At 39.4% G+C, this 13,933-nt stretch overlaps 1 protein-coding gene across 1 annotated transcript in view; it reads left to right on the forward strand.

Moving 5' to 3' along the window:
- PCYT1B (phosphate cytidylyltransferase 1B, choline) overlaps positions 1 to 13,933 on the forward strand; it is a 79,272-nt gene that overhangs the window by 36,319 nt on the left and 29,020 nt on the right. The gene's annotated exons all lie outside the window — the stretch shown is intronic.

A 13,933-nucleotide genomic window follows, 5' to 3' on the forward strand; every position in this document is an offset into this window, starting at 1 on the left:
AAGATGATGTTGTGCTAACACTAGTGGTTTACAACAGCCCTAATTAGTTGAGTTTATATGCAGTGTGTTAAATAAATGAAGATTTATATATCCAGAAAATCTTGTTTCACAATGAAGAGACTGACTGACTTCCTAAGCTTGTGGAAAGAGAAGGATGGTTAGATGTGGATTGAAATTTGCCTGCCCCAGAAGGCCTAGTTATTTCAATTTGGGTGAAAGGGATAGTGCCTGACTAGGGAGACTTGCGTCTAACTTCCACAGCTTCTGAAAGCAGCATATCCATTCACCATGATCAGTTTTTGTGGCATATGAATTAGGTGCTATAACCCTTAGACCTCCACTGTGAGAAAAAAAAGATGCTGGTAAGAGACCGTATATCTGTTTTTTAAAGTATTTTATTATCTTCTGCAATTTTAAAACTACTTTTTGGATGTTTAAGAGGAACCCTTCTGGAGATTTTGCCAAAGGTGGTGACCACATGGCTATTGAATAGACTTCTTTCCAGAAGGAAGAGATGGTGAAAGGCAACAGTTACTGGGCAAGTCATGCAGAGGGAACCCAAAGCAGGCAGGGGACCTGACCCTTGCTCGCTTCCCTTTATCCTGAGTGGAAAACCATTTCATGAGTGGGCATTACCACCTGGAGTCTGGTCCCAGGCTACTAAGGCCCTAGGAGACCTCTGCAGCGTTTGGGCTTTGGTCATCTTGGAGACCTGAGTTTGGAGGTGGTTAGGTGTGGGTCATAGTTAACAGGAGCACTAGCCATGGCCCTGGGTTATCACATCAAAAGTAAGATCAAAGTAAATGTGCAGTTTTCTGTACATTCTTATAAACTGGAGAAGGCAGTAAAATTAATATCAGCAACTCTCTAGGTCATTAGGCAACAATGATTTCACTGATTCACTGAATGATTCCTTCATTTAATGACTATTTATTGAACTTACTATGTGCCAGGCATTCTTTTGTCCACTGGGGGATGCAGCCATGAACAAAACAGACTATGTCCTCAGAGAATTTAGAGTCTGAGGAGGAGGTGGACTGCCCACTAAACAAGGCAATGTGTAGTAGTGATCCTATGAAGACATATAAAGTAGGATAAGGGGAAAGAGTGGCTGCATGGAGGAAGGAGGGATATTTTAGGTAGGAAGGTCAGGAAAGGCCCCTCTGAGGAGGTGACATTTGTGCAGAGAACTGAATGAAGGGGACACAAAAGCCGGATCATTCAACCCTCCCTGAGCAGCATTCTTCTCACCAGCCAGGATCATAAAGTGGGGCAAGTAGAGAAGGGATGGTGGCTACAGTGGTATGTTACTTTTTTGATTTGTGTATCTTAAGGAGGCTTTCCATGGAGGCATAGATGATTTAATACTCAGAAAAATTAATATGGGGCTGGACACAGTGGCTCACGCCTATAATCCTAGCACTTGGGAGGCCGAGGTGGGAGGATTGCTTGAGCTCAGGAGTTTGAGACCAGCCTGAGCAAGAGCGAGACCCTGTATCTACTAAAATTAGAAAGAAATTATATGGACAACTAAAAATATATATAGAAAAATTAGCCGGGCATGGTGGCGCATGCCTGTAGTCCCAGCTACTCGGGAGGCTGAGGCAGGAGGATCGCTTGAGCCCAGGAGTTTGAGGTTGCTGTGAGCTAGGCTGATGCCACAGCACTCTAGCCCGGGCAACAGAGTGAGACTCTGTCTCAAAAAAAAAAAAAAAAGAAAGAAAGAAAAATTAATATGGGCAGAAGTTTGGAGCCAAGAATTAAAGCAGAAGAGAAGGAGAAAAATTCCAAGAAGAAATCCCAAACTTCATAGCAGCCATGCAAAGAGGGCCACACGGTCATTTTATAACTCTCAAACTCTGGGAACTGATGCTGCTCCATCAGGAAGAACCAGCTTGTCCTGCCCTAAGAGCTGAGATAAGTGCTTCAGAGAGTCGCTGCATAGGGAGTATTGAGTAATCCGGTGAATAATGTCCTCTATAGCAGGTTTACAGAAATTTCAGATTAGAAATTCAGATACCCCCTCAACGGCTATTACATGGGTTCTCTGTGGAAGTCAAGGGTATGTTAAACTACTAGGATGACCTTGGAGACCATATCCTTTGGCAAGTGACAGGGACTGGAGTATAAATGGAAATGAAATACTACATGAAGCTGTAAAGAAATGGTGTATAGACTTTTGGGGACAATGACAGGGTAAGAGTAAAGGCTGGGCATGGTAGTGTGCACCTGTGGTCCCAGCTACTCAGGAGGCTGAGGCAGGAGGATTGCTTGAGGCCAGGAGTTCAAGACCAGCCTGGGCCGGGCGCGGTGGCTCACGCCTGTAATCCTAGCACTCTGGGAGGCCGAGGCGGGTGGATCGCTCGAGGTCAGGAGTTTGAGACCAGCCTGAGCAAGAGCGAGACCCCGTCTCTACTAAAAATAGAAAGACATTATACAGACAACTAAAAATCTATATAGAAAAAAATTAGCCGGGCATAGTGGTGCATGCCTGTAGTCCCAGCTACTCGGGAGGCTGAGGCAGTAGGATCGCTTAAGCCGAGGAGTCTGAGGTTGCTGTGAGCTAAGCTGACGCCACGGCACTCACTCTAGCCTGGGCAACAAATTGAGACTCTGTCTCAACAAAAAAAAAAAAAAAAAAGAGACCAGCCTGGCCAACATAGCAAGACCCCATCTATACAAAAAATAAAAAAATTAGCCGGGCATGGTGGCATGCACCTGTAGTCCCAGCTATCTGGGAGGCTGATGGAGGAGAATTGCTTGAGCCCAGGAGTTCAAGGCTGTAGTGTGTGACGATTGCACCTGTGAATAGCCACTGTACTACAGCCTGGGCAACATAGTGAGACCCTGTCTCTCAAACAAACACCAACCCTGGGCAACACAAACAACAATAAATAATTTCCATATATTCTTTTCTCCACATTCTTATCATTCTTATTATCCTATTTAAAATAATTGGGTGATAACACTATGAAATATCTTTTAACTATTCTATTGATAAAATTCAGGGGCATTCTGTATTTCATTTGTTTCCATTAATTTAATATTTGATCCTGAGTCTGTTAAACAGAGTTTCCAACCTCCTGTGTGTAGGCAGACTGCTACAGAGGCATGGTGCTGGAGCTCAAATCCCATGAGTGGCATTGCTGTCAGGATGTGATTTCCCAAATGGTGAACACCTTTTGGCAAAATTGTCAACAAAACAAAGTGCAACCTTCCTTTGATATACATAGTAATTGCCTTCCTCTATAATTCAGCATCTATCAAAACTGTTCCAAAAATACTTTGTGATTATAGGCAAAACAAAGGCAGATTATAGACTCGAATGATTTAAAATAATTATGCAAGGACATTCAGAAATCTTATGGGATGTGGTAAAATTCTCATGTGGAGCTGCCCCATGATTGCAAGATGTTTAGCATCATTGGCCCCTGCCAGCTAGATGCCATTAGCTTCCTCCAGTCATTATGACAACTAAAGAGGCCCCACAAATTTCCAAAATGCTTCCTAGGGAGTGATGAAGCCCTTGTTGAAAACCAGTGTTTTAGACTAGGAGTCTTCAAACTTTGTTCCCCCACAATCCCTAAAAGAATTCTGAAAAAACTATATACCTTCTTGTACATTTTAAAGTTGACATCTAAAAAATTTTATCCTAACTTTAAGTAGTTATAAAAGATGTAATTTCTGGAATATTATAAATATTAACCTTTTAAAAAATTAACACTTTATTTTTTAGGGCAGTTTTAGTTTCATAACAAAATTGAGTGGAAAGTGCAGAGACTTCCTATATACCTCTTTTTCCACACACGCACAACCTCCCTCACTATGAACATCCTGCCCCAGACTGATACATTTGTTACAATTGATGAACCTACATTGATACATCATAATCACCCAAAGTCCATAGTTTATGGACTAAGGTTTACTCTTAGTGTTATACATTCTATGGGTTTGGACAATGTTAGAATGTAAAATGTATAATGATATGTATCCACCATTATATTAATAGTATCATATGTAGTATTTTTTTTCTAATTCTTATTTCAGCATATTGTGGGGGTACAAAAGTTCAGGTTACGTATATTGCCCCTGCCCCCCCCAACCCCCCAAGTCAGAGCTTCAATATATAGTGTTTTTATTGCCCTAAACATCCTCTATGCTCTACCTATTCATCCCTCCCTTCCCCAACCCCTGACAAGCACTGATCTTTTTATTTTCGCCATAGTTTTACCTCTTCCAGAATGTCATATAATTAGAATCATACAGTACATAGGTTTTTCAGATTGGCTTCTTTCACTTAGCAATATGCATTTAAGGTTCTTCAGTGTCTTTTTATGGTTTGATAGTTCATTTCTTTGTTTCCTATTTATTTACGTATTTATTTAGGGACAGATCTCACTCTGTCATCCAGGCTGGAGTGCAGTGACCCAATCATAGCTTATTGGAGCCTCAAACTCTGGGGCTCAAGTGATCCTTCTGCCTCGGCCTCCAAAGGTGCTGGGATTATAAGCATCAGCCACCATACCCAGACTCATTTCTTTTTAGTACTGTATAATATTCCATTGTCTGGATGAACCACAGTCTATCCATTCACCTACTGAAGGACATCTTGGATGTTGCCACATTTTGTCAATTATAAATAAAGCTGCTCCTTCTATGCCTAGTTTGTTGAGAGTTTTTATCATGAAAGGGTGCTGGATTTTATCAAATGCTTTTTCTGTGTCTGTTGAGATGATCACATGGATTTTGTTTTTGCTTCTGTTTATGTGATGAATCATATTTATTGATTTGTGTATCCTTGCATCCCTGGGATGAAACCCACTTGATCATGATGAATTATCTTTTTGATGTTCTGTTGAATTCGGTTTGCTAGTATTCTGTTGAGGATTTTTGCATCTGTATTCATAAGGGATATTGGTCTGTAGTTTACTATTTTTGTCGTGTCCTTTCCTGGCTTTGGTTTCAAGGTGATAGTGGCTTTGTAGAATGAGTTAGGGTGGATTTCCTCCTTCTCGATGTTATGGAATAATTTTTGTAGGATAGGTACCAGTTCTTCTTTGTAGGTCTGGTAGAATTTGGCTGTGAATCCGTCTGGTCCGGGGCTTTTTTTTTTTTTTTCTGCTTCAATCTCGCTGCTTGTTATTGATCGGTTCAGGATTTCTATTTCTTCTTGATGAAAGCTTCAGAGGTTGTGTGTTTCCAGGAATTTATCCACTTCCTCTAGGTTTTCTAGTTTGTGTATGTAGGGCTTTTGTAGTATTCATGGATAATATTTTGTATGTCTGTGGTATCAGATGTAATGTCTCCTTTTTCATTTCTTTTTTTGGTTTGTTTTGTTTTTTGTTTTTGAGACAGAGTCTCACTCTGTTGCCCAGGCTAGAGTGAGTGCCGTGGTGTCAGCCTAGCTCCCAGCAACCTCAAACTCCTGAGCTCAAAGGATCCTCCTGTCTCAGCCTCCTGAGTAGCTGGGACTACAGGCATGTGCCACCATGCCCGGCTAATTTTTTCTATATATATTTTTAGCTGTCTATATAATTTCTTTCTATTTTTAGTAGAGATGGAGTCTCGCTCTTGCTCAGGCTGGTCTCGAACTCCTGAGCTCAAACGATCCGCCCACCTCGGCCTCCCAGAGTGCTAGGATTACAGGCGTGAGCCACCGCGCCCAGCCTCCTTTTGCATTTCTGATTGAGCTTATTTGAGTCCTTTCTCTTCTATTTCTGGTTAATCTGGCTAGTGGTCTATCAATTTTGTTTATCTTTTCAAAGAACCAACTTTTTGTTTCATTGATCCTTTGAACTGGTTTTCTGGTTTGTATTTTGTTTAGTTCTGCATTGAGCTTTGTTATTTCTTTTCTTCTGCTGGCTTTGGGTTTGGTTTGTTATTCTTCTTCTAGTTCCTTGAGATATGACATTAGGTCACCAATTCTATTCAACAGAGTACTGGAAGTCATAGCCAGAGAAATCAGGCAAGAGAAAAATAAAGGGCATCCAAATATGGAAAGAGAAGGCCAAACTATTCCTGTTTGCTGATGATATGATCTTGTATCTAGAAAACCCAAAAGATCCCACCAAAAGACTCCTAGAATTGATAAATAAATTCAGCAAAGTCTCAGGTTACAAAATTAATGTACACAAATCAGTAGCATTTATATATGCCAATAACAGTCAAATTGAGAGTCAAATCAAGGACTCAATACCATTTACAATAGTTACAAAGAAAATAAAATACCTCAGAACATACTTAACCAAGGAGGTTAAAGATCTCTGCAAGGATAACTGAGTCAGATGGTGCAAAGGCAATATACGTAACCTAAATGTTTGTGCCCATGTAATAAAAAAATAATAAATAAATAAAATAAAAAGATATCATAGACGACACAAACAAATGGAAAAATGTATTATGCTCATGGATTGGTAGAATCAACATTGTCAGAATGTTCATACTGCCCAAAGTGATTTACAGATCAGTGCAAGTCCCATCAAAATACCAATGTCATATTTCACAGATCTAGAAAAAATAATTCTATGTTTCATTTAGAACCAAAAAACAGCCCAAATAGCCAAAGCAATCTTAAGCAAAAAGAACAAATCTGGAGGCATCACATTACCTGACTTCAAATTATACTACAAGGCTAATAGTAACCAAAAAGCATGGCACTAGTATAGAAATAGAGACATAGACCAAAGAAACAGAATAGACAACCCAGAAATAAAACCATCTACCTACAACCAACTGATCTTCGACAAAAGCAGACAACAACATACACTGGGGAAAGGAAGCCCTATTCTGTAAATGGTGCTAGGAAAACTGGATAGCCACATGCAGAAGAATGAAACAGGAGCCCTATCTCTTACCATATATAAAAATTAATTCAAGATGGATGAAAGATTTAAATGTAAGGCATGAAACCATAAAAATTCTAGAAGAAAATGTAAGAAAAACCTTTCTAGACATATGCCTAGGCAAGGAATTTATGACTGAGACTCCAAAGGCAAATACAGCAATAATAAATAAATTGGACTTAATTAAGTCAAAAATCTTCTGCACAACAAAGGAAATAATCAACAAAGTAAATATATAACCTACAGAATGGGAGAAAATATTCACAAACTGTACATCCAAAAAAGGGCTAATATCCAGATTTTTTTTGTTGGAAATAAAAACAAACAACCCCATCAAAAAGTGGGTAAAAGATACGAACAGAAGTTTTTCAAATAGAAGATAGACAAACATAAGAATAAATGCTCAACATCACTAATCATCAGGGAAGTGCAAATGAAAACCACAATGATATATCTATCACCTTATCCCTGTCAGAATGGCCATTATTAAAAAGTCCAAAAACAATAGATGCTGGTGTGGATGCAGAGAGAAAGGAGCGCTTATACACTGTTGGTGGGACTGCAAATTAGTACAACCTCTATGGAAAACAGTATAGAGATTCCTCAAAGAAATATTAATAAGTGTCAACTTACCATTTGATTCTGCAATCCCACTACTGGGTATCTACCCAAAGGAAAAGAAGTCATTTTATCAAAAAGATACTTGTACCCAAATGTTTATTGCAGCACAATTCACAATTACAAAGATTTGGAATCACCCTAAGTGCCCATAAATTCATGACTGAATAAAGAAAATGTGACATATATATACCATGGAGTACTACTCAGTCATAAAAAGGAATAATGTCTTTTGGAAGGAAATAATGTCTTTTGCAGCAACTTGGATAATCCTAAGTGAAGTATCTCGGGAATGGAAAAGCAAACACCATATGTTTTCACTAATAAGTGGGAGCTAAACAATGTGTACACATGGGCACAAAGAGATGTAAAGAATATTGGAAACCAAGAAGAGGGGAGGGTAGAGGAGGGTGAGGGATAAACTCTTACCTGTCAGGTACAATGAACACTATATATCCGGTGACAGGCACACTAAAATCCCTGTTCTTAAGCATTATACAGTATATTCATGTAACACAAACATTTGTACCCACTTAATATTTTGAAATTTAAAAAAAAAAAGGGTGCTCTAAACATCAATGTGCAGGTTTTTGTGGGGACATAAATTTTCAGTTCATTTGGGTAAATATCACGAAGTGTGATTGCTGGATCATATGGTAAGAGTATGTTTAGTTTAATAGCAACTGCCAAACTGTCTTCCAAAGTGGGTGTGCCGTTTTGCATTCCCACCACCAATAAATAAGAGTTCCTGTTGCTCTATTTGTTACCAAGCTCTTAGAATCATTTGCTTCCCCCCTTTCTGGGAATTATAACAAATGGCTATGTCAAGACTTATCAAATGACTCAATTATAACCCTTACTCTTTTACTTGAAAGCAATTTATTCAACCAGATATAGTCAGAAGGGTTGGGGAAATGGCAATATTGATAATTTCATTACACCATTGCCAATCTAATAATTTTTGGTACAATAATTTTATCATTTGCTTAAAACTTTTTTCAAAAACAAAACCTTGGGGCTGCAGTTTTAGCTTACTAAATTTGCAGAAACACCATCTAACCTAATTGACAAAACCAGTCCTCATTGTCAAACCTACTAAAAACCAAGAAACCAAGAAAATGGTTTTTCAATTCAAGTGTATTAATGTATTTCAAGAAGCTTTATAAAAAGCACTCAGAAGTAAATTATAGAATGGATTGTATAAAATAGAATCAGTCAAGATTAAAATGATGTAGACCTAATGTAATAAGTTATAAACAAGACAATAAATCAATGCATTTAATTTGTAGTAATGCAATGTAATTTATAGATAGAAACAAATATGATATTTATACAGAGAGGAGTGTAATTTTTAAAAGACGTGTTATTCCTTCTCTAAATATTGGGGGGGGGTGTATCAAATTCTAGTGTTTGCCTTTTGAGAATTATTACATAATATCAAATATAAAAATCATAAAATATTATCTTTATTAGACACCATGTCTAAACTTTTTCTATGTATCTAAAGGTAGAAAGAGCCATATACTACTAAAAAGTAATTGGTCTGGAAGCAAATAATTTTATTTTTTGTTATGAGGAGTTAGAAAATAAGCATTTTAGAGAATGAAATAGGGTAAGAATTATCTATAAATAAAATAAACATTTTATGATATGAGTTGATAAAATAGATTTTAACTTTCTTTTTAAATAATGCATATGAAGTCTGAACAAATCATATAAATTTTTTGCCCATGCATTTATTTCAATGAATCTTGAAAAATTTGATAATTCCAGAAAATATTCCAGTCACATTTCTAAGAAGCAGCAATACCAGCCTATATAGCTTTGGCTTATTGAAGTGATTTTGAAGTGAATAGAGGGGAAAAAAATGCTTACTCTTAACTACAAGAGAAAAGCCATTTTTAGGATTCAATATGAGTGTTAAGAATAGCTGGAAAAATGCTTACCCTTAACTACATGAAAAAGTCATTTTTAGCATTCAATATTTCTTTCCAACGCTCCTTTTGCTTTGAATTCCTGGGCCTTATCCCTCAAAATTCATGGGTTCTCTGACAATAGTTGGGAAAAGAGGAAGCAAAGTTGTTAGGCAAAAATTTGCTTGATTCTCCACTCTACCATTTTTAGTTTCTGAGACCAGGCTTCACCTGTAACAGAAATGTGTGTAAGACAGGGAAAGACAAGAAGCTTTCAAAGGTTCATGGTGCTTTGAATAGTGATTAAATGAGGTTTCCATTTGCTTTGGCCTGAAGCCTTCATTCTTCCACCCCTTGCGATGTAATCTATAGTAAGGTTTGGATGGTGCCTTTCTTTTATAAAGTGGGGTGAGGGTGGGTTTGGACACAGATAATTTTCTTGGCCCCATTAATTTTAGGAAAGGATACCATTGGAAGTTGAGGATTTAGACATTGATTCCTTTAAAACTACCTGTGCTTGAATACCGTGGGGGGACGGGATGGGGTATAACTACGTGATGAGTGCCATGCGCACTGTCTGGGGAATGGACACGCTTGAAGCTCTGACTCGGGGGGATGGGTGGGACATGGGCAGTGTATGTGGCCTGAACTTTTGTACTCCCATGATGATAAACTGAAAAAAAAAAAGTAGTTAAAAAAAAAAGTCATTGTGTGTCCCTAAGTGTATGTATGTGTACCCTAGTTTGAGGAGACCTTTGCCTTAGACTATCTTTCTGGAGTGTCACAAAGCAACCTAATGGCAGACAATTCTATATTGAGGAAAGTTAGAGAGCCCTTCAGGAAGAGGTGTTCTGTGTTGTTGGTTGAAAGGCTGGCTCTTGACATTGTTAATATGTGTGTACACAGCAAATAAAATGCTTACAGTGAGTTGAAAGAGCCTGCCATCTTAATTGTGGTCCCCTTATATCTGCAGGTAGATTTGCTATAGAAATTCCTCTGGGTAGAGTGAGGGCTTTGCTCATGAAACCAGTTTGGTTGGAGCAAATACACGGACAGGTATTTGGTAGAAATACTTGGTATTTTGCAGAAATAATTTATTAAAAGACCAGAAACTGTGATAAATGGAGGTACTACAGTCTACTTCTCAACCTTAGGCAGTAACAGACACCACAACTGTCATAGATTTGTACTGTGATTATAATACCTGTATTTCTAATTTTTAAGCACGTAGCCAGTAATAATTTGAAAATGCTTCTATGCGAGCACACCTTGTTGGCATTATGTTAGTGAATTGTGTCTATCCACTTTTGAAGCTCTTTTTTTTTCCTCCATTTTAATTTACAAGTTTGTGCCATTTAAAAACAGGCCAAAAAGTTAAAATTTATACTGAAGAGGTTTTTTGTTTTTGTTTTTGTTTTTGTTTTGAGACAGAGTCTCACTCTGTTGCCTTGGCTAGAGTGCCGTGGCATCTGCCTAGCTCACAGCAACCTCAAACTCCTGGGCTCAAGCGATCCTTCTGCCTCAGCCTCTTGAGTAGCTGGGACTACAGGCATGCACCACCATGCCCAGCTAATTTTTTTTCTATATATTTTTAGTTGTCCAGCTAATTTCTTTCTATTTTTTTAGTAGAGATGGGGTCTCACTTTTGCTCAGGCTGGTCTCAAACTCCTGAGCTCAAATGATCCACCTGCCTCGGCTTCCCAAGTGCTAGGATTACAGGCGTGAGCCACCGCGCCCAGCCCTATACTGGAAAGTGTTTTTCCCCTAAATTTTTTGTTAAAGGATGAGCATCACTACCCACCTCTGCCTCACAGGAGGGGAATAAAAGTAACAGCAGTAAACATACTACTACTGCTACTATGCTACTCTAGTAGATATAAATATTACTCCATAAACTTGGGTTTATGCTTTATTGTATTTTAATTGAAATGAAATATTCCTCCAAGATTACATTTTGCCTGACTGGTAGGAAATTCAATCTCAGTTTATTGGGCTCTCTTTACCTCCTGAGAGTCAAACAAGTGTCCAGAATGTTTACAGAAACAGGAGAGAAGCCTCCAGTCTTCAGCCCAGTGCTATTTTTGCACTGCCCTCGCTGTCTGAGCCCACATAATTACTAGAAGGGAGCAGATCCACTGAACCTGCCACAGGTGAGTCTGTGCCCAGGTGGAACCCCCGTGCCTAGGGCTTCATGTCCTCATCCCTCTTGAGATTCTGCCATGGGCCCCCACTGCTTGTGGGACCCACAGACATTTGGCCTTTTCCTCACAATTTGGAGGAATCTCCTCTCTCATTGTCTTTTTTTCTTACAGAATCCCCCCAAGTTGCTCTGGCTTAAGGAAGGCAGGCTGTCTACCAACAACTTAAGCTCACAGCTTGTGCAAGGGAGTTTGTACCAAGAGGCCTGGACACCTGCTTGGAGTGGGGGCGGAGAAAAGAGCACAAAATCCAAAGGAATAGCTCCACAAATGAGCCTATTTTATTGCTACTATTAATAAGTGGCTAACATTCTTAAGCATTACTTTCTGCTCATGTGGATTATCAAATTTAATTCTCAAAAATACACCATGTTTTAAAGACCAGGCATGCGAGGCTTAGAGATTTTGAGTAAGTTTCCCAGTAATACGTAGCAGAGCTTGGATTAGAATCCAAGTTTCTTGGACTCCCAAGTTCAACCCTATGTTATATTTTCTCTCCTATGGAGTTTTTCATTTTGAGCACAGTGAGCTGCCAGGATAGGTTAGCTGCAGCGTGAGTTCCCAGATAGCTCAATGAATTCATCCATGGAATACCACCGCTCAGAGTTCTCCATCTGGTTGTCAGAGTGCATTTGCCAAGACTCAAGAACAACAGTGCTGCTTTGGGTGTAATTAATGTTTAGACAATAACTGGTCAGCATGTTCAGCTGCTTCTTGAGGTCACTCCTGGGATATGAAAATAGGACCCTGTATTGGCATAAACAGGATGTTTGTTTTCTTTGTGCTCTATCAGTAGGCCATTATCTTGGTCACGCAGAAGTTACACCAAATTGCTCAGGTGCAGGTTCAAAAAGGAGATGATGATATGGCCCGGCCTAGTTTTGTACTGTTTAAAATAAAAAATTATGGATCCTAAATCCATTTCTACTCAATATGATTCTTGAGGTAGTATTTTAATAAAGTCCTAAAAGAACATTTTAAAAGTCTTAGGTCAGTTTTTAGGCCAGGCGCGGTGGCTCATGCCTGTAATCCTAGCACTCTGGGAGGCTGAGGTGGGAGGATCACTCGAGGTCAGGAGTTCGAGACCAGCCTGAGCAAGAGCGAGACCCCGTCTCTACTGAAAATAGAAAGAAATGATTTGGACAGCTAAAAAATATATATATATAGAAAAAATTAGCTGGACATGGTGGCGCATGCCTGTAGTCCCAGCTACTGGGGAGGCTGAGGCAGGAGGATCGCTTGAGCCCAGGAGTTTGAGGTTGCTGTGAGCTAGGCAGATGCCACGGCACTCTAGCCCGGGCAACAGAGTGAGACTCTGTCTCAAAAAAAAAAAAAAAAAAAAGAAAGAAAAAAGTCTTAGGTCAGTCTTTAAATCATATAGCATGACCCATAAATCATTTCTATTTATGAGGCCAAAAGCCAACGCAATCAGTAAATCAATACATAGTTATTACTACCTGTCCCATCCCCCACCTCTGGGCAGGATGGGTGATTCAAAGACAGGCAGGGCTCTTTACTCAAGTCGTTTATAGTATGTTTCAGGGGTTTTCAAATATTGTATGCATCAGAATCCTCTCTGAAGCTTGTCAAAACAGAGCTGCCTGGGCCCCACCACAGACCCACTGAATCAAAATCTCAGGGAGTGGGCTGGGCTTCTTTATATGTATTTAACAAGATCCTCGGGTGATTCTGATAGCATCAGTTTTCAAGGTTGTTTTGGTAACGTGAACTGCTGTAATAGAAAAGATCTCAGGAAGTATGTATAGAAATATATAGGCATATACATATTTATCTTGAAACTCATTAGTCTCTTATTTGCATGTGTGTTGTTGAAATGTACCTGCAGATAAATATACATCTATTGTAAATAATAACAAACATTTATTGAGCATCTATATGTATCAGGCTCCGTTAATTCATTCAACAAATGCTTTTTAAGGGCCCATTAGGGGCCAGGGACTGTTCATCAGAAAATGAAACAAAAGTCCCTCTCTGCCCTCAGGGAGCTTACAGGGAAATACCAACAATAAAATTAAATAAGATAATTATATGAGAACGAGTGCCATGAGGAAAAGTCAAGCCGGAGGGGCCTGCAATTCAGAATAGGGTAGGAGGGAGGCTTGAGGGAGGAGAGGGAGTGAGTCCTTGAGAAGGAGAGTTTGTGGTGGCTTCAGGAAACCACAGGGAGGCCGGGGGCTGGAACACAATAGGAGATGGGCCAGACAAGGTGTGGGCAGAGGTGTGGGTCTTATAAGGGGCCCGCTGGAGGACTTTGGCTTTTATTCTGAGGGAGATGGGAAGGATTCTGAGGCTGGGAATGACGCAGTGTGACAGGTTTTAACAGGCTCATTCTGGCTGATGA

Source organism: Eulemur rufifrons, chromosome 30, assembly GCF_041146395.1.
Source record: "Eulemur rufifrons isolate Redbay chromosome 30, OSU_ERuf_1, whole genome shotgun sequence".
NCBI classification, from domain to species: domain Eukaryota; kingdom Metazoa; phylum Chordata; class Mammalia; order Primates; family Lemuridae; genus Eulemur; species Eulemur rufifrons.